This window comes from Chrysemys picta, chromosome 1 (genome assembly GCF_011386835.1).
Source record: "Chrysemys picta bellii isolate R12L10 chromosome 1, ASM1138683v2, whole genome shotgun sequence".
NCBI lineage: Eukaryota > Metazoa > Chordata > Testudines > Emydidae > Chrysemys > Chrysemys picta.
Genome location: NC_088791.1, coordinates 115,167,786 through 115,191,781, shown reverse-complemented (window position 1 = coordinate 115,191,781; position 23,996 = coordinate 115,167,786). Strand labels below are relative to the sequence as shown.

Here is a 23,996-nt window from a genome sequence, read left to right as displayed (position 1 = left end):
TAGTTTGGGACCCTACAGCACTGTACAGAGTAAATGACAATCCCTGTCCTATTTCATGGAAAACAGGTTCAGTTTATCAGTTTCCAGCTGCATTGAATTATTGATTTTTTTTACAATTGAACTAAAGGGTTTAACACCATCTGCAAACTGTTGTGTGTGACCAGTTTCCGTCTACATGCCAAATTGTATATTTGGGGTGGGGAATAGGGGTTTCAGTTTCTGGTCTCCTAATTGCAGATTGATTTTTTTCCCCATGCTATTTCTAGCAAGATTTGCATGGACCAATTGATAGTGCCAAACAGTTCCTGTATTTTTTAATGGCAAGAACTGTTACATCTCCCTCAGTACAGTACATCTGTGCAAAGTATTTTTACTAACTACAGGATAATTGGTGATTAAATAGTGTGCTCATTTTCCCATGTGGGGGAAGAGGGGAGTTTGCAGACAAAGTAGCAGAAAAATGAAATTGGTGCTGCTTATTCTAGTTTTCTGTATTAGATTTTTGCACTCTAGAGACTTTTTTGAAACTAGATATCATTTAAGTTTTATAGCATTTCCATTTAATTCCATAACACTGGTGTCAGAAACAGCAGTGGAGCACGAATGGGAGAGAAAGCACAGCCCTTGGTATGACAACACAGTGAACCAGTGTTTTTTGTCCCCCATTTTCAGTAACACTCCCACCATTGCCAAAACCCGTGAAGCCGCACCACTGGTTGTGCAAATATGAAAGATTCTCTCCCCCTCCCCCAATGCTTGCATAGAATGGCCCTTGTGAGTCAACCACTTAAATTCTAATTTCTGTAAATATATTTTCTTTAAGACCAACTTTGCTGCATGGAGAGAATCTATGCTGCTGCTGTTTGCTTTGCTGACCATAGGGAATGTTTTAATGCCACCACTTATACTAGGTGAGCCGGTGAAACTAATTGGCCAGGTCACTACTAAGTAAATATTTACATGATTACTTTTTGTATGAATAAATTTAGCTATTAAGGCCAAGTATTCATGTATTTGGTCACTCTAGACCGAATGTATCTTCTGAAATAAGATATGCTATGCAGACGTTACCTGTGTCTTCAACTGACTACTGTGCTTGAAGAGGGACTATGTGCATTTACGGTTGCCAGCCCTCCAGGATTGTCCTGGAGTCTCCAGGAATTAAAGATTAATCTTTAATTAAAGATTATGTCGTGATGAAATCTCCAGGAATTCATCCAACCAAAGTTGGCAGTCCTATGTGCATTTAAGTTTATTTCTTACAGAGACGGTTGGAATGTGGAGATCCTGGTAAATGTAATTTTTCTGGGATAATGGAGTAAATTGGCATGTAGCCCTGCCATCTCATGATTGGTTGAGATCCTGAGGCAATATTTAGTGTAATGGATTAAGCAATGCTTCACTTCACACAGTAATCTGTTATACAGAAAGATACATATTAATGGTTTTGAAAATAAAGAATCTTTTCACTGTGAATTTAGCTAGTATTCTATTAGTTGTTTGCAGAGAAGTATAGCTAGTTCACATTTTAGTCCTTTAGCTTGTCCCAGGACTCCCATAAATAAACGTTTGTTTTTTGTAAAAATATTCTCCTTAAGGAGTGCAGACTTCTAAAGATCAGATGGCAGGAGAAAGTGCCTGATACTGATGTCCTTACTGGAGCCAGTCTGACATCAGTTTACGCATTGCTGATGAGAGCCCAGACCAGGTGGGCTGGACATGTTGTGAGAATGTCAGACGAACGCATTCCTAAACAGCTTTTCTACGGAGAACTCACTCAGGGAAAGCGCTCCCATGGAGGACAAAAGAAGCGGTTCAAGGACATGCTGAAGACTTCTTTGAAATCCTTTGAGATCAACACCGCCACATGTGAAACCTTCGAACTGAACTGTCCAGCATGGCGCAGCCTCATTCACACAGGCAGTAATACCTCTGAGGCGAGGCGTATTGCTGAGGCTGAAAAAAAGCGTGAGCTGCGCAAGTCCAGAGCTGCTAGTAAATCGACAGTGCCATTACATGTCTGCCTGACGTGTGACAGGACGTTCCACACCCGAATCGGACTGATCAGTCATCTTTGGACGCACAGAGCCCGGTCATCAAAAGAATGAGTTGTTGAGGTCTTCATCGATAACAATGGACGAACAGCATACTAGTTGTATGGTCCTGAGGATGTCACATGGGCTGCAGCTCTGTGCTGATTGGGCTGCAAGCAGCCTGCAGGCTGTGGGTTGAGAACCACTGCTCTAGAGAAAGGGAAATTGTATTTTTTTTTTTTTAATTTTGTAATCTCTTTTTAATCTGTATGATTTATATGGTCAATACGTGAGTGTCATATTAAACACTGCAGTTTGCCTGGCTTAATGCTTTAAAAGAAAGGAATGATCCATTATGCCCCTGTTGCTAAAGAGCACACCACTACATTGAGGTGAGCTCCATAACACATACCTTTTCCCCTGCTGCAGCAGTATTAACCTGCAACAAAGCTTTAGGATGTTTTCAGTTCTGCTAACCCATTAATAAAAGCGGTCAAACATGATGATGATAATGTGTGGTTGCAGTACTGTTGTAGCCATGTTGGTCCCAGGATACTAGAGAGACAAGTTGATGAGGTACTGTAATATCCATGATGTATCAGACATCGACTACTATGCCACAGATTTTCTTAAGTGAGTGGAGCTATTGGGTTACACAACAGATTGCCTAGATTGAGAGCGGAAATTCTGTTGCATTGACCTTCAACATTAGAATTGACAAGGTGCTGGAAAACATACTCTAGGGAGCTATCTTGCTTAAATCTAGTCTATCCCGTCCACGATCAGATTTAAATGATTCTAATCCAGGATACTTTTACAAGCAAAGATAGTAAATATTCTTTAAAAAAGTCTGAAGATAACCTGAAAATCTGGACCCTGTGAAGTTCGTATAATTTTATAACGTGGTTAAACACGATTCTTTGGGACACATTAGTAACTACTGATTAAAAACGACTGTTTTATTATTGAACATAAACAATCTGAACTGATGTGGTTGAGTGGCTAAAACAGAGTAACAAAATTGATGTACGAGTTTAATAAAAGATTTAGATGATTCAAAGGTCATGTTGCACTTTCTCGTTCTGCTTTAAATAAATATTTCATGAAAGAAGTATTGATACAGTTTGGAATTACCTTTTTGATTATCTCACTATAAAAATACCTACTCTTTAGCTACTAAGATTAAATTACTGAGACTACAAGTTAGTTTGTAGCAACAATAACACATACTTAAAATAATTTCTATTATTGTGGTGCCCATGATGTGCTAGGAATTTCCCCCCCCCCCCCCAAATATAGGAAAGTAGAGTTAATGCTTAATTTCTACCCCATTACTCTAGCCCATGAACTTGTGCCTGAAGAAGTCATTTTCAAGGGCAGGCCAACCTCTATTTTTCTTTACTTTGATGTAAAGTAAAGGTTCATGACTTGCCTCAACTGTGGTGCAGTGGTTGTGTTTTAACTATGCAGGTCTGTCACATCTTATGCGCATTTAACATGCGTGATTTCAGCTTTACGCGGTCGGCAAAAACCAAAAAAAAAGAGAAAAATAACAATTTTAATACTATACCTGTAGTGTGGGCGATTCCGCCCACCATTCAACTCAATGTAATTTTGACTATACGTGGTTTTCGCTTTACACGATAACCGTGCAACGGAACCCCCGCGTAAGATGAGACTCGCCTGTATCATCGCTGTATCTGCATGACTTCCAAGGATTAAGCACTGTGGTCAAATAACTTTGCATTGTGGTTAGCAAACTAGGGCATGGTCAAAACTATTAAGCACAGATACTTATGCACTAATTTATAGTCTGATAAAAAAATCTGCAGTAATTAATCTCGTGCCTGAAATAGTTTCTGGGGCTGTCAAGCAATTAAAAAAATCGTGATTAATCGTGCGATTAATCGCACTGTTAAATAAATGGTATCCTATTATTCTTTAAATATTTTTGGATGTTTTCTACATTTTCAAATATATTGATTCAGTTACCACACAGAATACAAAGTGTACAGTGCTCACTTTATATTATTATTTTTAATTACAAGTATTTGCACAGTAAAAGAGAAAAGAAATTGTTTTTAATTCACCTAATACAAGTACTTTAGTGAAATCTCTTCATCATGAAAGTTGAACTGACAAATATAGAATTATGTACAAAAATGTTTTATTTTTGAGTGTAGTTAATGTAAAACTTTAGAGCCTACAAGTCCACTCAGTCCTACTTCTTGTTTGTCTAAGCGATTGGCTGTACAAGTTTGTTTACATTTGCAGGAGATAATGCTGCCTGTTTCTTGTTTACAGTGTCACCTGAAAGTGACAACAGACGTTTGCATGGCATTGTTGTAGCTGGCATCGCAAGATATTTACGTGCCAGATGTGCTAAAGATTCATATGTCCCTTCATGCTTCAACCACTCTTCCAAAGGACATGTGCCCATGTCGATGATGGGTTCTGCTTGATAACGATCCAAAGCAGAGCAGACCGACGCATGTTCATTTTCATCATCTGAGTCAGATACCACCAGCAGAAGGTTGATTTTCTTCTTTGGTGGTTCAGTGCTGTAGTTTCTGCATCGGAGTGTTGCTCTTTTAAGACTTCTGAACGCATGCTCCACACCTCATCCCTCTCAGATTTTGGAAGGCACTTCAGATTCTTAAACCTTGGGTTGAGTGCTGTAGCTATCTTTAGAAATCTCATATCGGTACCTTCTTTGTGTTGTGTCATATCTGCAGCGAAAGTGTTCTTAAAACGAACAACATGTGCTGGGTCATCATCCGAGACTGCTATAACATGAAATATATGGAAGAATGCGGATAAAACAGACCAGGAGACATACAATTCTCCCCCATAGAGTTGAGTCACAAATTAAATAAATGCATTATGTTTTTAACAAGCATGATCAGCATGGAAGCATGAGGGGGCATAGGAATGTTTAGCATATCTGGCACATAAATACCTTGCAAAGCCGACTACAAAAGTGATATGCAAACGCCTGTTCTCACTTTCAGGTGACATTGTAAATAAGAAGCCGGCAGCAGCATCTCCCATAAAGGTAAACAAACTTGTTTGTCTTAGCAATTGGTTGAACAAGAAGTAGGACTGAGTGGGCTTGTAGGCTCTAAAGTTTTACATTGTTTTGTTTTTTGAGTGCAGTTATCTAACAAAAAATCTACGTTTGTAAATTGTACTTTCACAACAGAGATTGAACTTCAGTACTTATATGAGGTGAAATGAAAAAATACTGTTCATCATTTTTACAGTGCAAATATTTGTAATAAAAATAATATAAAGTGAGCACTGTACACTTCGTATTATGTGTTATAATTGAAATCAATATATTTGAAAATGTAGAAAAACATCCAAAAATATTTATTAAATTTCAATTGGTATTTTATTGTTTACCAGCACGATGAAAAGTGTGATAAATGTTTTTAATTGTGATTAATATTTTTGAGTTAATCGCGTGAGTTAACTCTGATTAATCGATAGCCCTAATAGTTTCCCTTTCCTCATCTATCTAGCAGCTTGCCCCTCCTTCACATTTCTTTTCCAAACCCATCTTTTTAAGCAATTGATCCCTTTTTTCCTTCTCCTTTTCCAGACCCTTATTTTCCCGAAGGGTTGCTTTTGTATGTTTTCTGTCTTAAACAGTGAAACAAGAAATTTTTAAATCTGTTTTTGAATTATGATGTAAATGTGCTGCACTACTTAAATGTTTTGTAACAATAATGAACAGCAGTTGGTTTTAAATAGCTTTCATCATCTTCTGGGAAGCAGTATCTGAACAGCAACCGCAACCAGAGAACTTCCCAGAGTGCAGTGGGAAGACTGGCTGGAACATCTTTCTCAGTATTGGTAATCAGACTAGGATTACAGTACGTTAATATTCGTCAGTTTTCAACATGCTACTTCTATGCTACAGAGAGAAAAGCTAGTTTCTGTAGGTGTTTACAGACGAAATGCAGCCTGACTCTTCCTAAACTCCCACTGATGATGATTACAAAGAAACAAAAGGATGACTGTTGTGTTTTGCTGTCTCTATGCTCATCGGTTCATCTGCTCCACTCCTGAAGAGCTGAAGTGCAACACCTGCTTTTTCTCCTGGTGAACAGGCAAATTTATAGAGGTGAGAGCTCTCTACAGCAAGGAGAGTGATGGTGCTGCTGTTCGACACAGGCTAGCGGCCACTCCTGTGAACCAGTTGTTAGAAAAGGGAGTTGCATTTGTGTGGGGGTGGTTGGGGGGTGGTGTCTGGGCTGTGCAGAAGATATTGGAGGGTAAGTGAGGCTGGGGGACCAGGGGCATGTGATGAAGAGGGTTTCTTGGAGGATAGAATTCTAGTGCTTCTGTTCACCAAGGCATTGCCATCTGAAGGACTCTTTCGGGACTGCTGCTGCTGGTGTGCCTGAGAATGACAGCAGTGCCAGGGAAACCTTCCTTAAAGAATGAATTGACAAGACACCTCTCAACACAGTCACAGTTACCTCCATCATACATACCCTCCCTCAGTCTTGCACGAGCCCTTCACATGGGAATCTGCTTTTTAATCCATCAGTACTTCCCAAAGAGCGTGGAGAGACAATAGGATTATTAAGATGGCGACAACCTTTTTATCTCGTCTCCTGTGACTGTGTAGAAGATTTATGCAGGTGGAAATTATGTAGGTATTATCTTCAGGATGTATCAATATCCTATTGTGCCACTTCTTCTTACAACCTGTATTATTTCATTAACCATGTAAATTTTATAATGATTTTCATGGAGAGATGGTCTTGCAGGAAAATTACAAACACTCTCTCTAAAGGGACACGATCACCATATAAGTAGTAGGGGTGTGTGGGTGGGGGTGTGTGTGTGTGAGAGAGAGAGAGAGTGTGTGTGTGACGGGGAGAGGGCGTGCTTTAGGGATCCTGTAAAGGTTTGACTGCCTTCTTTTAAAGTGACACATTCAACTAAGTTGACTCTTGTAAAAACAAGGTTTATAAAACTTGAGACCAATGGAAATGTTTCCACAAATCTTTTTTAAAACAAACTTTTAAAAAAAATCATGAAGTGAATAAACAAATAAAGCTGCTCCCTGTAGGGTCTCTAATTGAAACACAAACATGGGAATGTTGAGAACTGGAAAGTGAAACTGACTTCATGTTCACACTGGGAGATATGGGAAAAATAAACAAGGAAATAGTGATAAATAAGCTCTTTAAAAATCATTCTTAAGCTATGGAGTTGTTAGTAACACAAAATTTATGTTTCAGCATAAAAGCGAGGTTGACAATGCACCTTTAATTGCCCTTCTATCACTTTCCTTTCCTTGACTTTGAAAGAAAAAACATAATTTCCCTCCCTAGTTCCTGGTGATACTTTCTGCTGGTCATTTAGTAACTCTTTTGCAATGTGAAAGCAGCAGCAGCACATTAAAATGATACTTTTGTAGAACATAATCTTTCTGCAGGCTGTTTACATCACCTTCAGGTGAGACATTTTGTGTGATGGTTTCCAGCTGTTTCTTTCACTTCCTGAAAGTTCTTACATTTTGTGTGTTCTTTACTCCTTTGTGATTTTTTTGAGACCAACATTTCTATTGGTCTCAAGTTTTATAAACCTTGCTTTTACAAGAGTCAACTTAAGTTGAATGTGTCACTTTAAAAGAAGGCAGTCAAACCTTTATAGGATCCCTAAAGCATGTCCCCCCACTCATCCCTCCCCCCCACTACCTGGATGATGATCGTGTCTCTTTAGAGAGAGAGTGTGTAATTTTCCTGCAAGACCATCTGTCCAGGAAGATCATTATAAAATTTACATGGTTAATGATGATGGATAATATAGGTTGTAAGAGGTGGCACAATAGGATATATGGTTGCAGATATCAGTTGGGAAACCCCCATTTATAGTATTTCTGGAGGTTACATTGCATTGTGTAGTGTAGTAGAATAGGCCTATTCTGTGAAACTTTTAAAACTTTCTCTCATAATGGCGGGGAGGGCACAAAAAACACTTTTTTAAATGTATCAAATATAAATAGTGTAGCAGTAAGCACAGAAATATTTTTGAAGAAATTGGTTATATTTTCTATTATTGTGTAACCTGTGCTAGTCTACTCTGGCACCATGTCCCCCTCTAGTGAATAGGCCACATACAGAATTTTCAGTCCACCACTGCTAGCAGACTTAGTCATTCAGTTCAAGAAGTGGAGACCCCCACCTAGTCTGACCTCTTGTATAATCTACTCGAGAAAGGCCTAACAAGAACTAATGGCTGGAAGGTGAAGCCTGGCAGATTCTCATTAAGCACAATTTTTAACAGTGATGGTGATTTAACCATTGGAACAAATGACAAAAGGAAGTGGAAGATTCTCCATCTGGTGACATCTTCAGATCAAGATTGGAAGATGTATGCTTTAGCCAAATACACATTATTGGGATAAATACAGGGGTATCTTGGTGAAATTTAATGGCCTTTGATATACAGGAAGTCAGACTAGATGGTCTAATTGTTCTTTCTGGCCTTCTGCACGCAAAAAAAAAAAAATGAATATGAATAGCTCTGAGGTTTAAATTGCCATATTCATTTCAGTGGGTACTAACTCAGATGCTAAAAATATTTTAAATACCAGCATTAAGTATTATACTGCTCATCAAAACAGGTAAGGAAAGAGAAATATCACATTGTGAAGTTTTACCCAGGCTACTGGCCCCCTCATTTTGGGTGGGGCCTTTAACAACACTGGGCAGAACTTAAAGGTAAGTGTGGTTGGTTTCATTTTCCTTAATTGAGGGAGTTAAGGTTTCCAAAGTTGGGGGAACACGGCTGTAAAAGATATATATGTTCTGTATTTTACTTAGAGGTCTCTGTCTCTCCTTTGTTTTTCAGATTTTCTAAAATTGCAAAGAAATCTGCTTCATGTGCATAGTCCTTTCCATGAATACAAAATTACTTTTCAAGCTATTCATAGGAATCTAAAATAGTAACAAAGCATGCCACTTGTAAATATCAATTGTCATTTGTGAAAGGGTAAAGAAAAGTTCTGTCTAAAACTGGTAGGAAAAAGCTGTCTCCCCCTCCCCGCCAAAAAAATCACCTAGTAGGGTCTGTTGCTCAAGCGCTAGTTTTTGCTTAATGATGTAGTTTACTTTGCATTAACATAGGCAGCAAAATGACCTCAGCTGGGAATTCAGCTCATCCCTAGTCTGACCTTCCCAAAACTACACACAGGAAGCCTCTCCCTGTAGATTTCCCCTCAGTACTGTGCAAGGGAAGGGAAAAGTTGAACAGAAGATAACTAGGTGTTCATTAGGATCCATGTATTACCCCTGATTTTTTCATTTAGGAGCAGTCATACTAAGGAAACTAAGATTAAAATGTTTGTAGTTTTCTTTGAGAATGTATATTTAAGCCCCTTCAACCACACACACTGCTGCTGATCTTTGCTTTCTTGATCACTACACAGGTTTTTCGAGAGTAGCAGTAGACTGAAATGTGTAAGAAATTAGTCAGCTATTGCTGCTTAGAACTATATGGGCAGACATCAGTGAAAAAGACCGGATTCTTGTCAATTTGATACAACAGCAAGGGCACCGGATAAGCTCAGATGACAATGTTTCCTATTCACCATAGATGAGTGGATAATTTTTCAGGACATGGCCATGCCAATATGGTAGGATGTCATGTCTTACAATATAAGGATGGCTAAGCCTGGTCAGTATTTGGATGAGAGCCAAACCAAGGAAAACCCAGGTTGCTTCCGGAAGTGATATTGAGCAGTTAATTAGAAGCCGTTCTTGCCCCTTTTTACAGAATCAATACAGACATCATGGTCATGAGTATTCTGTGCTCTTTGGAGGTAGCTTGCTTTAAAATATCTCTTGGACTTTTTTTTTTTTTTTTTTTGCAAGAGTAAGTGTTTTCACAAGTTCCCTGGATAAATTCTGGCTTGAATAATTACCTTTTGTCTACATAAATCCCCCTGTAGTTTCAGTTGCATAAATCAACAGAGGGTCCTGTGGCACCTTTGAGACTAACAGAAGTACTGGGAGCATAAGCTTTCGTGGGTAAGAACCTCACTTCTTGCAACTGAAGAAGTGAGGTTCTTACCCACGAAAGCTTATGCTCCCAGTACTTCTGTTAGTCTCAAAGGTGCCACAGGACCCTCTGTTGCTTTTTACAGATTCAGACTAACACGGCTACCCCTCTGATAGTTGCATAAATATCACTCAAATATCGCTAAGATCACCTTTTGTGAAGTGCTTTGAGATCTACTGATGAAAAGTTCTGTACAAGAACTGGGTGATGAGGATTTGTTGTATAGTGTGAAATAGCTGTGACTTTGTACTTCAGTGGCGTAGAAGAACTGATTCCTGTATGTATGATTTGCATACTGTGTTGGGGTGAATGGATATGAAAAAGCGGCGCAAATGGAAGATATTAACAGTGGCGATTCTTCCTTAATCTGATCATCTTGTTTTGTAGCAAGCTTTTTGATCAGCTTCACAACTTCTGTTTACATTTTTGTGTGTGGTTGGTTCGCTGCCATAAGGAATAATGGGAAAAATGTATTTCATCTGTTCATATTGGCTAACCCCCAGGTGTGAGGAATTTAGCATTAGCTTCTGGAATTATTGATAAGCATGGGGAATGAAGCATGTGCTGTGTGACTTTCAGCTAACCAAATAGGAAGAAGTATCTAGTGCTTTTCTGATAATGTATTCCTATCTGCCAGTTAGAGGGAGCTCCTGAATGGTGTTTTATAGCGACTCTGGGACTGATTATTTGAATGTCCTCAACTTCAGTCGGAGCGGGATTGAGCCATTTTTACAATGGGAGATGAGGGAATTCCACACCTTGGGGAATGAATTCCTGTATGCAGGAAGTATAGTTGCCAGAGTGTGATAGAAGCAGATACATGCAGAATATGAATGAATCTCTGCCTTAGCCCCTTTGAAGTGAGATGAAAGGAGACATGCTTATTACAATGACAGAATGATTTGTGAGAATGTGTTTATAAAAATAAAAACAACTTTCTTCTTCCTCCAATTTAAATCCAAGTAGCTCTAAGGGTTTATCTTTGTGCCCGTTTAATCTCTCTAGCAAATCTTTTTTCCTAATTGATTCAAAATCCAATCTGAACCACCCACATGACTTCCCTCCCCTACAAACACTATCTGGTATTTTGTTTGCACAGTCATTTATTCATTAATTGCTTCCATGTCCAGGGTTGTAAACAGTGAAATTGTATTAGTGAGTAAGAGCTCCTACACCAAGTGATGAAATCTATATTTCTTCTGCCTTTTTTGTTGGCCTCTTAATGCAAAAGCCAAAAATCCATCACGACTATCAGAGCCAAACAGTTTTGTGAGAGTGAGGATACTAATATGTGACATTTTCTTCCATTAAAAATTCCTTAATTTCTGCCCTCGTCTTCATTGAACTTAAGCTAATTGTGTGATTTCTGTGTAGGAAGCTACTGAGATCATCAATTACAGCTGGAGAGGAAACAGCAAAATGAATTCTTTTGGCACTGTGGTTTATTTTAGGCAGTCAAGCATGGACTCTGTGGCTTAACCCTTGTACACATAGGCTACTCTATGATTTCATGTTTCTGGCTGTGTCCTTCATTTTGCCCAAGATTCTACCCCATCCACAAGTGACTTGCTTTTTTGTTTGGGAGTGAGCAGGACGTAAGGGTCACCTTAAGATTGCTGTCTGTGCTGTTTGGTACGTTGCTTGTATAGGGCTGGGTCTTGGTCCATTTTAAAGTCAGTGGCAAAACTCCCATTGATTTAAATGGTGCTAAATTAAGCCCACAGTGATGTCTTTTGATCCATCCCTTTTCCCACTTTCTTGCTAGCTGCAGCCCAAAATTTTAGTAAAAGTACTTAGCTTGTATACAGAACTTTTCATTAGTAGATGTCAAAGTACTTTACAGAAGAGGTCAGTGTCATCCCCATTTTACAGATAAAAAAACTGAGGCACAGATAGGTGACGTGACTAGCCCAAGGTCTCCCAGCAGCAACAGAACTCAGGTCTCCTGAGTCCCAGTCCAGTGCTCTAGCCACTAGGCAACAGTGCCTCACTAAGTTCCAACCGCCCAAATAAATGGAATCATGCTTTGCTTGAGCATGGGTCTCATGTTTAGTAAGTCACTAGTCACCTATCTGCTGCTGCTTCTTCGACCCCATGAAACTTACCCCTAAAAGAGATTGTGGATGATGAGTGGTGGTGGTGGTGACAGATACGACAATATCCTTGACAAACGGTGTTGAATTGCATGAAACCTTATTGTATTAATTTTAAGTATTTTAGGAGTTCATTGTATTAAAATGCAAATGTTGATATACTGTTGAGGGAGGATATGTAATTCCATGAGGGAGGGAGAGCACAGCCCTCTAGAAACTAAGAGCAATCCGAGGTGGTTAGGCAAGTTCACTCAGATTGTAAACCCTCTGGAGAATTAGCACCACCTGGAGAGAGGCTTGCATCTACTAGTTCATAGTGGATTCTCCAGGCACCAATAAACAAAGGATTTTTGGTTAATAGCCATAGTTTAAAACTGACTCAGGGCCTTTTTTCTGACCTAGACGACAGACAGGACCTCTGGTCCCAGGAGGCCCCAATGTTTGGAGAATGGTTGGACGCTCGTTGGCCCACTGAGGCCCCATAAGACTTGAGTGCTGGTTCTGAGCTGTGATGAAAATAACACCAGTAAAAAACCCTGTGTGGGGTGTGAAGGACTAATCACCATGGAGAGCCCTTGTTAGAGTGAGGGTTGATCTCTGGTAAACTTATTAGCATGTGTGTAGGTTCTTTTGTTGTTTTTAAAAGATTTTCTCTTTAATGCTTTTATGTTAAGAATAAACATGCTCGCTTAGAAAGGGTTGTGTGGTAACTTAACTCTGGCAATGGTACTGTGTACCATCTCGGACAAGTGAAGTGAAACAGGCTTCCTAGGCAGTCTATCTTTTGGGGAATTCACAGCGTAGGCAGGTTACTTTTCAGCCTGGAAATATGCTGGTCTTGAGAGAGAGACTTGGGTCTTCTTCGTCCAAGAGAAATGACGGCTCAGGAGCCTAGAGTGAGTGCCCTTGCTGGCAGGAGCGGCGCCGGGTTTTTACCACCCTAGGCAGCAGCACTCCTCCTCTGAGCATTCAGCGGCGGGGATCCTTCCGCTCCGCTTCTTCAGGGCACTTCGGCGGTGGGTCCCGGAGTGAGTGAAGGACCCGCTGCCAAATTTCTGCCCAAGACCCGGAGCGGAAGGACCCCCCGCCGCTGAATTTCCGCCAAGGATGGCAAAATGCTGCCCTCCAAATCCTGCCGCCCTAGGCGACCGCCTAGGGTCACCTAGTGGAAGCGCCGGCCCTGCTTGCTGGACCATAGAGAGGGAATACAGGTGCAGTTGCCCTGAACTGTGACAGTAGTAATGAATCATCTTACTCTGATAATATTTTAACATACAGCTCCCTAAAGGCAGGATTTCAAATAGACTCAACTCTAGTTTGATCTATTCTTCCTCCTGAATATTTCTGTGCTGTTTGATTCTGCTGAACCTATCTGCAATTTGGTTATGATTCCTATTTGTTTTTAAATAAGTGAATTGAAAACTTGCCTTTGGGAACCCACCAGTGGGGGCGGGGTAGAGGAAATGGAACTTCTCTTATGAAGACTAAAAATTGGTTGTTTCTTACTGGAAATAATCCCAAGTACAAGGAACCTAGGACAAATTTAAAAAAATGGGAAGAAGGAATGCAGCAACAAACATGACAAGACCTGTAATAATTGATGGACTCATAAGTCCCTGTAGGGTCCAGCCTTCACGTACTAAGCGAGGGGTGAAAGTTAGACTCCCCCTGCAACGGATGTAGAATGAAATAGTGGAGGTGACATGTGGAAAGTGAGCAGAGAGGAATGTCTGGGGAAGAGGCTAAACTTGTTAGATGTTTTGAATACCTGATTTGGGGAAGGGGAATCATCATGAGGAAAGTATCTGGAAAAATTGGTGCATTACTTGGAATACCAAGTAATGCCAAAGGAAGTTCCAGCTGTCCTTCACGTTTGTTCCCTCTCCCCCTTCCTCAGTTTACCTTTTATTTTCAGTGTCTTATTGCTTTAGGTCAGGTGACATGGGCCGTGTCTACACTACCCCTTATGTTGGCAAAATGTATGTCACTACGGGGTGTGAAAAAAACACACCCGTGAATGCCTTAAGTTTTGACGGCATAAGTGGTAATGTACACAGCGCTATGTCCAGTCATACAATGCCTCTGTCTGGCCTCCTGCCTCACCATCTGCCTATAGAAATTGTAGAATGGAGAGCGGAGCAAATGTGGCAGCAGCTGACCTGACACCATTCATTTTTCATATGGAATGAAGAGGTGAAATGGCTGTTTTCTTTTTTTTGCCTTGTGCACTCTCTACTACTAGCAATTGCACCCAGGTGCCCCCACAAAGTGTGCTATAGAAGACTATGTGAAGGGAGCAGAGAACTGCTACAAGTTATTCACAAAATTATTGGCAGAAGCACCAATGTTGCCATCAGTTACATGTACAACCACTCATTGCTCTAAGTGAGGGGACTGTGTTCTAATTTTACACTTCCACACTTTGCAAAATCATCTTTTGAGCAGACACTAAGCAATGGAACATCTCGGCCCAAAAGGGAACTATTTGGGAAGATTGAGATCATATGAAAAAGAGGATTAGAATGGATACTTTTGCAGTCATAACGATAGCTGTTATAACTACTGTGGATAGTCTCAGCCTGAGGTCCTGATTCTGCAAAGGGAGCCCCACTGAAGTCAATGGGGCTCCAGAAAGGACTAAGACAAACCATGTTTGCAGAATCAAATCTTTGTTAGGTTTAAATCCAGTGTTGTGAAAAGCAAAAAAAAAAATGAATTGTAAAGTACATTACACCTCTTTGTAGAGTAAATCCAACTGAAGAATTAATTGAACCTACTGAACAGTGACGTTATAATATGTACTGTAATTGTGAAGCTGAATCTTCTCTGTATGTCCTTCCTACTCTCTACTAAGTCATCTTTTTGGGCAACGATCTTCAAGTACTTCTGGGATAGAAACATCAGCCCCTTGAGCTGAATCAAGCAGTGGCAGAAATGGTGAATCTGTGCCTAATAGTATGTCTAATCAGACTGAAGTTTTGAACACAGGCACATGGGAGTTGCTTAATTGGTCACTGGTGAGTTATGTTTGAGTGTGGCCTCTTGTTTTTATGAAGGCTGAAACCTTTAAACAAGCATTAAATGCCAAGGGTCGAAGGGTTGTGGACTCCCTGCTTTTGCCAGAAAAGTGACTGATTAGTTTAAAAGGGAAGGAGTTGTCCAGGCTACCAGTTAATCCTAGGAAATCCTGACTGTTTTTTGTGTGTGGTTCTCTTCCTCCCCCCCCCCCCCCCCGCCTTTTTAAAATAAATCAATCCCCTGGGAAGCCAAACTTGAAAGAAAAGATAGAGCTACAGTGGTTGGTACATTGCACTAAACAGCAAGAATCTGTCTTTTTAATATTAGAGGGCTTTCTTTAATACCCTGTATCTTACACTTCATAGTCTGAGAATACAAGCTGTGGGGCTTCGATAACACAACCACTGACTGGCTGCTGTCAAGTTGAGGATGATTAAAAGTGCTAGGTCTCTCTCTCTCTCTCTCTCTCTCTCTCTCTCTCTCAATGTAAAACTAAACTCTCCAAAGCCTTTTATGTAACTGCCAGGAAAATGTTTTTCACTGACTTTTTATCTTAAGGGGACTCTCGTGTGTGTATAAACAAATTTCATCTCCAGTCTCCTTTTGAAGATGCTTTGTAAGAAAAAACAACGTGGAAGTGACCCTCCAGGTGTGGCATCTGTTGTCAGTTTAATATCTAATATATCCTCCTCTGAGGCTAAGATCCTGCACTTGTTTCTAGATGGACTCTATTAGGTTTCTCCCATCTGTGACATATGTGGTAAAACTGCAGCAATCTGTTCCTTTCTGAAGCTGATGACGCTGCAGTTCCATGCAAGTGAATGTGCGGAGTGCTGCCCGTGCAGTTTGCTACTCTTCTCTGTTGAAAGTGCCATCTTGCCAGCTAACCATTTGCCGTCCCGATTTGTGTTCACAAAGGGATTTTTACCAGAGAGGTTGTTTGGTTGACAACTTGCAAAAGTCAATCACTGTGTTTCTAATATTCAGTGTGTCTTTAAATACCAGTAGGCATTTTAGACCCCTATCCCTACAACCTAATCAGGGTGGGCAGAGCTTTCTGTTGGGAGTTCCATTGAAGTCAGTGCCACGCCACACCATTTCCTGGATGGTCCTGTGCAGATCAGATTGCAAGATTGGGGTCTTAACTGTACAGAAAGCTTGGAATACTAGATTTCACACTGGTGTAAAGCATTCATTGTATTCCTGGCAAGTCACAAGATACCTGCCCTTAAAATCACACAGTTCTCATGACCATCATGAGTACTTTTTCCACATCAATTCTGACCTAGCAGCTGCTACCTTGAGAATTGCTTGAGGTAGAAACAATTGCTTTATACAATCTGAGAGCTCAGAACTCCAGTGGTCAAATGATGTAACATACTCTCAATCTAAGAGCTAACAGGGAAAAAGAAGGTGCTACAGTTGTCACAATTGAAGTGTGGGTGGATGGGGGGGAGGAACAAGATAGTAATCAGAGCAATGTGTTGTGGTTTTTTAAGGGATGATATCTTGTGATCTCTGGGCTGAATATGCTTTTTTAATAGACCAGTACAAATGCTTTTAGGACCAGTAAATCCCAGGAATGTAGGGGCTGGAAGGGACCTCGAGAGGTCATCTAGTTCAGCTCCCTGTGCTGAGGCAGGACCTAGTATAACTAGACCGTCCCTGACAGATGTTTGTCCAACCTGTTCTTACAAACCTCCAATGACAGAAATTCCGCCACCTTCCTTGCAAGCCTGTTCCAGTCTCAACTATCTTTATAGTTAGACATTTCCCCCCCAATATCTAATCTAAATCTCCCTTGCTGCAGATTAAGCCAATTACTTCTTGTCCTATCGTAAGTGGATGTGGAGAACAATTGATCAATGTCCTCTTTGTAACAGCCCTTAACATATTTGAAGGCTGTTATCAGGTCCGACTCTTCCCCACAGCAGTCTTAAAACTAAACATACCTAGTTTTTCACCTTTATAGGTCAGTTTTTCAAAATCTTTTATTCTTTTTGTTGCTCTCCTCTGGACTTCCTTTAATAAGGAGATGGACAGATGGAAGTGTGGCACCCCGAATTTGACACAGTACTCCAGCTGAGTCTTCACCAGTGCTGCGTAGAGCAGTATAGTTACCTCCCATGTCTTGCATAGGTCACCCCTGTTAAAACACCCCAGAATGTTAGTTTTTTCCCATAACTGCATCACACTGTTGGCTCCTATTCAATTTGTGATCCATTATAACTCCCAGATCTTTTTCTGGGTACTACCACCTAGACAGTTATTCCCCATTTTGGAGATGTATGTTCAATTTATCTTTCCTAAACAGAGTACTTTGCACTGGTCTTTTTATTGAATTTCATCTTGTTGATTTCAGACCAATTCTCCAGCTTGTCAAGGACATTTTGAATGCTAATCCTGTCCTGTAAAGTGCACGTAACCCCTCCCAGGTCGATGTTCTCTGCAAATGTTATAAGCATGCTCTGCGTTCCATTGTTCAAGCTGAACCCCAGTGGGACCCCACTAGATACAGTTTGAGAGTGAACCATTGATAACTACTCTTCCAAATAGTATATGCTGGCTTTGTGCTTTGTGCATTGGGCATGTTTTCCTTTACTGGCTCTTCACAGAGCTCATGAAAGCCTACTGCTTATTTACAAGTAAAGTAGATCTCCTGCACTTCAAGTGGGAAGACAATTGTGTCTTGGTTTTGAAGATCACAAATTCAGGATCCACTGATGACCTTGATATCTGCATCCACTATTTGTTACACAAGTTGTGAGCCTTAACTAGTGAATGCAAAGAAGTAGTGGCAATAAGAAATGCTGATGATTAAGAAATCAGAAAGCCTCTTTGTTTACATAATGGCTATAAACCTTTGAAAACAAAATACAGCAGGGATCAGGTAATTTTGTTTGGATGTACAATAATAACTTTCACTTTATCATGTGAAATATTGATGTATTGCAAATCACCTTGATTATGAATCCCTCTACTTAGATACAATAAACTCACTGCTCATGAGTCACTAATATCACTGTACCTAATTAACACACACATTATATTATTACAGGAATGCTGATAAAACCAGGAAAATCATTTTGTTTAGTGTACAGTACATTGAAGATAACATGCAGCTGAAGACTTATTTGTGTACTATTTTTTTGCCTCATATCCTACTCTGATTTTTTTCTTCGCTCACTTTTCTTAGGTACCTTTTGGATTCCAAGTTTCATCTTTCACTGTTTTCAGATGGAAAATCCACCTCAATCAGTTGCTTAATACTTGGCACTTGTATTGTACCTGTCATCCAAAACACTTTAAAAGTATTAATACCTACTTCTTACATAGTGTTTTTCATCAGTAGATCTCAAAGTGCTTTACAAAGGAGATAAGTATTAATTGAACATCAGCACCCCTTGTGGGGACGGTTGGTTTTACACGTATTATAGAGCCTAGTAATGAGAGGTACAAACAGCCTTAACCAACCTATGTTGGTTAACATCAGTTACCCTATATGATGAATCAATGGCAGAGGTAGAAATAGAATCAGCACTTTTTGAATTCCAAGTTCCCTGCCCTAATCAGTAGATCCATTTGGTCAAATTCCTCTTTATTGGGTAGGTATAAATCCAAGGTGAATCAGAGTAAATAGAAGTACTTTAGATTTATAGTGGTATATCTAAGATCAGATTTTGGATCATTCCATGTGAGCATTTGAGCTTACAAACCAAACTGCGTTGAATGACATGTATTTTCCAAAAATTAGCATAGGGTAAGAATACTCTTAGGCTACCCCCTCCTTACAAGGTCTTCAGCCCCCTCCACTTCACCCGAAATGCTGCTGGATTGTATGGTAGATGCTCTTCAACTTGGGAGAAAAAGGGTTATAGAAATCACAAGCTGTTAAAAATCTATTAGCGGTTAATGGTCAGTGATGGCTGAATAATTTAAAACCAAAGAAAATATTGGCTTAACAGTGAATTGAACAAAGATTTCTCTTATTTCTCTAAGTTTTGTCTAGAACTGTAGAATCATTGGCTGTGCAAGGGGATCTCTAGCAGGTCTCCTCATGACAGGATTGACCCATCTTTTTCAGTTATTGGAATAGATACCTTTCTTTAATCATTTTAATTCATAATTGTATCCTTTGCCCACCATTATTTAAGGGACCTTGTCAGCCTAATCTTCCCTCAAAATAAAAGTCCCATGAGCCATTTCTTTTCATTTTTGAAGCTGTGTGTTGGGTTTCAGAATACCCAAGGCCCTCCACCCCAACTTTAAAGCCAGAAGGGAAGGATGGTGTTTTCACACTGAAATAGCAGCTTGCGGTATTTCAAAGTTCAGAGTGTAGATTTTGGGATTGGTGCTGAACAGACACAGTGCATGCAGAGTGGCTGCTTGTATGTGTGCGCCCCGCTCTGCATGCTCGGGACTGAAGTCGTGAGTGAGAGCCACTCTTTCAGTAGAGTTTTGACAGTTTATGATTGGGGGGGGGGGGTGTTGTTTTTGGTTTTTTTCTTCTTTCTTCTTCTGTAGTTTGGAGGTTTAAGGGAAATCAGAAATCAATCTCTTCCCTCACGTGACTCAAGTAACTTTTCTTTTTATATGGTGGGGAGTGGAGAGGAATCTGAGACTGTCCTTTGATTGGTACACAATTCAGAATTATTTTACTGTCTCAGGCAGGTTTTCTTAACATTTACAAAATCATGACGCTCCTATGGAGTGAAGTGAATGGAGAAGGGGAAAGTGCTATATAAGGGTGTCCTTTCCCCACCCAAAAGAAAATTTTCTATCTAAATTCCCACCATTATAATGTTCACTGTTGGGACAGATTCTTTCCTATTCAGTGTCCTCTGCACAGGGTAACTATATGTAGGTTTGATTTTGCTTGCTAGTGCATATATGTGTGTGTGTGTGTTTGGGGGGGGATGGACGGGGGAGAGGAGCTACTATGAAATATCTCTTCTTAAAAAAGATAGTGTCAACATAGATATGGTGTTACCCTACTCTGATATAGAAAAAACATTAACCAGTTCAGGGCACTGTCAGCGTTTTATAACTGAATTCACACAATGTATTTTTATCTATTTTTAATTAATTAACATTGTGTCTATACGCTGCTCTGGGCTCATGAACAGTGTTGATCAAAATACAATCAGTGAATGGAATAAAATTATTTAATAACAAAAACAAATACACAACCCCCTCACAGATACAGGCGGAAAGCACCCTTCATGCTCTTTCCTTTGAAGAATATGACTCCATGAATTGGCTTCCACCTTTGTTTGAGATGTTGCTGTGGCGATGAATAGGCTTCTTAGAGTGAGTGTGTGTGTGTGTCCTGTTTCTCGTATATAAAACAGTAGTTCTGATCACATAGCTTTTAATCTGAATGGCAGTTCGCACTCTGGCAATGGTTAAGTCTCTCGATAATGCAGTTAGAAAACAGAATTAGTGATTTAGTGGAATTAGTTATTGACATGATCTTAATCTGCTGTTTATTTGCTTTTGACACCAGCTAGTGGGGAACTGGGCACTCACAAAGCTTTAGATTTTTCCATTGCGTAGAACATGAGTTACAGAATAGCAGATGGTATTCTTTATAGCTTGTTTGCACCATAGACACTAATTTTGCATCATTACTTGAACTTTGGGAAGGAAAATGGATAGTGAAAGGAACCAACAAAAGTGTCCTTAAAGGGAAAGGCAAACATAATCCTTACTTTTTTTTTTTTTTTAAATGAAGCTTGCTTAACATTTCAAAGTATAAATTTGTTATATTGGGAGGGAAATTCAGGAAACCGATCTGTATACTTCTTTTAAATTCCACCTGCCAACAAATATTACAAATAATGTTTTTGTAATGCACAAAAGTATATTCTAAACTTTAAAATATGAAATCTGCTGTAGAAGTTGAATTATCAATGCAGGTAAACCAGAGGCAGAAATGTATATTGCATGGATCTTACACATTTCAGTGTATTCTCAGAATGCTACAGAGTTATGTTAAGATTGCAAGTTTTTTGCTGATACAAATATGGTTCCAAGGTACAAATTGCTTGAAGACCAAGTAAAAAAAATAAATTCTGAATAGTGACTCTCCTCTTAGAAAATTGCTTGTGCTGGTTTTATATGTTTGAGCATTGCTACTGGGTAAGATCTTTTCAGATGTGATGCTTAGTTTTTTTTTTTTTTTTTTTAATATTTGTTTTTCATAGGGCAAGAAAAGATAAATAGTGCTGCTGCTATATAAACAACATGACCACGAATCTCCCTACCTCTGGAGCAAAATGCAGACACCACTTCAAAGACCTAGACTTTTCCCACAAGAAAACCCAATAAAATTAAACCACCATATCTAAAGAGACTGTACCCCAATAGCAAAGGTCAAATATTAAAAGGCATTGGATAGTTCACAGTGGCAGCCACCTGGAACTTTTCTTCAAGAGAGCTCCCACTGTTTCTACCATCAGTAGAGTTGCACCAATGATACCAGTAGGAAGTATTTCAGGAAAAAGACGGTGCCTATACTGCGAGGAATAATGGTTGAGTGGTTAGGGTATTACTCTAGGACTTGGGAGGACCTGGCTTCAAGTCCTTTCTTTACTGCAGAATTTCTGTGTGATTTTAAGCAAGTCACTTAACATCTCTGTGCCTCGGGTTCCCTTTAAAACCTGAGGCTAATAGTACTCCTGTATCATGCAGGGGTGTTGGGAGGATAAATATTTTACAGATTGTGAGTCACTCAGATACTAGGATCATGGGGACCATATCAGTACTTATGAGAGGGAGAGACATTTGCCTAAGTTAGACAGAAGGTTGCTGTAGTAACAGGACCTTTGAAGGAGGGGATGATGAAAAGTAGGAAAAAATAGGCATTCTAGAGGATCTCAGAGAACTCTTCACCTCACACCTGTGCCAGCTCCCTCTGGTTTTTTAAGAAACAATACAGAGTACGTATGTAGAATGGGACTTAAAAAAAAAATCATTGCTACAGTATTTGGATCCCTTACTTATTGGAACTGTTTCAAGGGCTTTCTTTACCCAGATTTAAATGCATTTGTTTATTTGAAGTTCATCACTTTGAACTATATTTCACGTTGAACGAGATCACTTTTAAAGTGTGTTGTGATTGGCAATAGCGGTTCACAGTCATGTTTTAAATTAAACCTACATGCTAATGTCCCTTTAGCACTACAAGTTTGACTGTCAAGACCCCTGGTTACACTACAGGTGTGCCCTGGCACTGTTAAAATATTATTCCATTTTTGCAGGGCAAAGGAAACCCTGATGTGCTTGAGCATGGCTCAAGGATGCTCTTACTGTCTCATTCTTGGTACAAAATTGAGTTTTGCTTTAACTGTGTCAGGGAACAGCTGTGCTAAATCTGTTTCCCCCAATATGGTTATATTATATAAGCCCCGGTACATGGGTTGTAGTAGCAACTCATGACACAAAGCAAAGTAACTTTTTTAGAGACAACGTATAGTGCTCTCTACTTGTCTTTCATCCTGGCCCTTAAGTGATCACACATTACCAGCTCTTTAAATTTGTGTGGCTCTGGTTTCATAAATCAGATTAATATTCTTCAGAGACGAAGCTAAAGCAGTAAAATTGAGTTACTTAAATCAGGATGCTAGAAGAGATGTGGCTTCTTTTCTGCCCCAAGACACACAAGCCATTTCTTGTATTCATTCAGAACTGTCAGGGGAATTAAATGTTTCTGCAGAGGCCACTTTACAATTTTATTTGAGGCAACCTTTGATTAAAACAAATGGCCAAACGCGCACAACCCACAATGACTGCAGTAAGTACCTTGCACAAATACTTTTATGTAAAAGGGTTAGAATCATCAATAATTAACTTGTTGGATGGTATAATAGATTTTAGAAAGAAAATTGTGTCCAAGCCTGTTGAAAGTCAATTGTGGATCAGTCCAGCTGACAGTGATACTATGCCCAAGGCCTTGATAGGAGGGCTGTGCATGTGCTGTGCAGTATTTGTGCCAAAAATCATATGATCCTTTTGATAGGAGAGCTTCTGTACAACAATCAGATTTTATGAAGGGGAGAGGAAAAATAATTTACTTTCAGAATTTCACTTAAAAAAATATAGCTGGTTTTGAACATGCAAACAATCCTTAAATGCTCCCGTCTGTACAAAATTCTTCTCATATTGATAATGGGATAGAAAGCCCTTTTATTTCTAGGTTGATAGTTCAATTCCTGAACAGGGGCCCAATCCTATAGCAGGTGCAGGCCTCTGCTAACACAGATCTCCCTGAGTGGCCCAGCCTGGCAGTGAAAGGAAAATATTCTTTGGTCTATATGACCGTAACAGAGTGCTGAGAGCTAACCGATGTCCCAGAATTCTGGAATTTCTCCCCAGAGCAGACTTTACTGAGGACTGGAGTACTTAATTACCTAATCTGCCTGTGGACTGATAGTGCTGAGGAGCTAATTGTCCCATCAGCTGAGAGGGGTAGTTAAAAAGCACTGGAAGGCAGTGCAGAGTGGGAAACGCTAACAGAACGGAGGGAATAGGGATCTTAGGAGGGTGAGTGCTCTCCCGGGAGAACGGGCTGACCTCTGAAGAACGTTGTAGATAGAGCTGTTGCATGGATTGTGATGGTAGTGATGCTATTAATAAATCACATAGAGGTTATGTGTTCGCAAACAAGAGACGTAAAAGACTGTGTGGGATCACAGGACATGAGCGTAGCCTACCCTGTTACATAGTCCTTGTCCATGCTAGGAAAATCAGTACCTAGTTTTTAAGCAGT

At 39.9% G+C, this 23,996-nt stretch overlaps 1 protein-coding gene across 17 annotated transcripts in view; it reads left to right on the top strand.

The window, feature by feature from the left end:
- The window catches only part of EPS8 (EGFR pathway substrate 8, signaling adaptor), a 199,669-nt gene that overhangs the window by 26,583 nt on the left and 149,090 nt on the right, over nucleotides 1-23,996 (top strand). Inside the window, exon 2 of one of the 17 annotated variants that reach the window (XM_065567536.1) lies at nucleotides 5,045-5,088. The exons of 15 other annotated variants lie outside the window; for them this stretch is intronic. The gene's annotated coding sequence lies outside the window, so the exon portion shown is untranslated. Of the gene's footprint in view, nucleotides 1-5,044; nucleotides 5,089-5,789; nucleotides 6,163-23,996 lie in introns of those variants that run through there. One more of the 17 variants, XM_065567541.1, reaches the window with a different exon arrangement.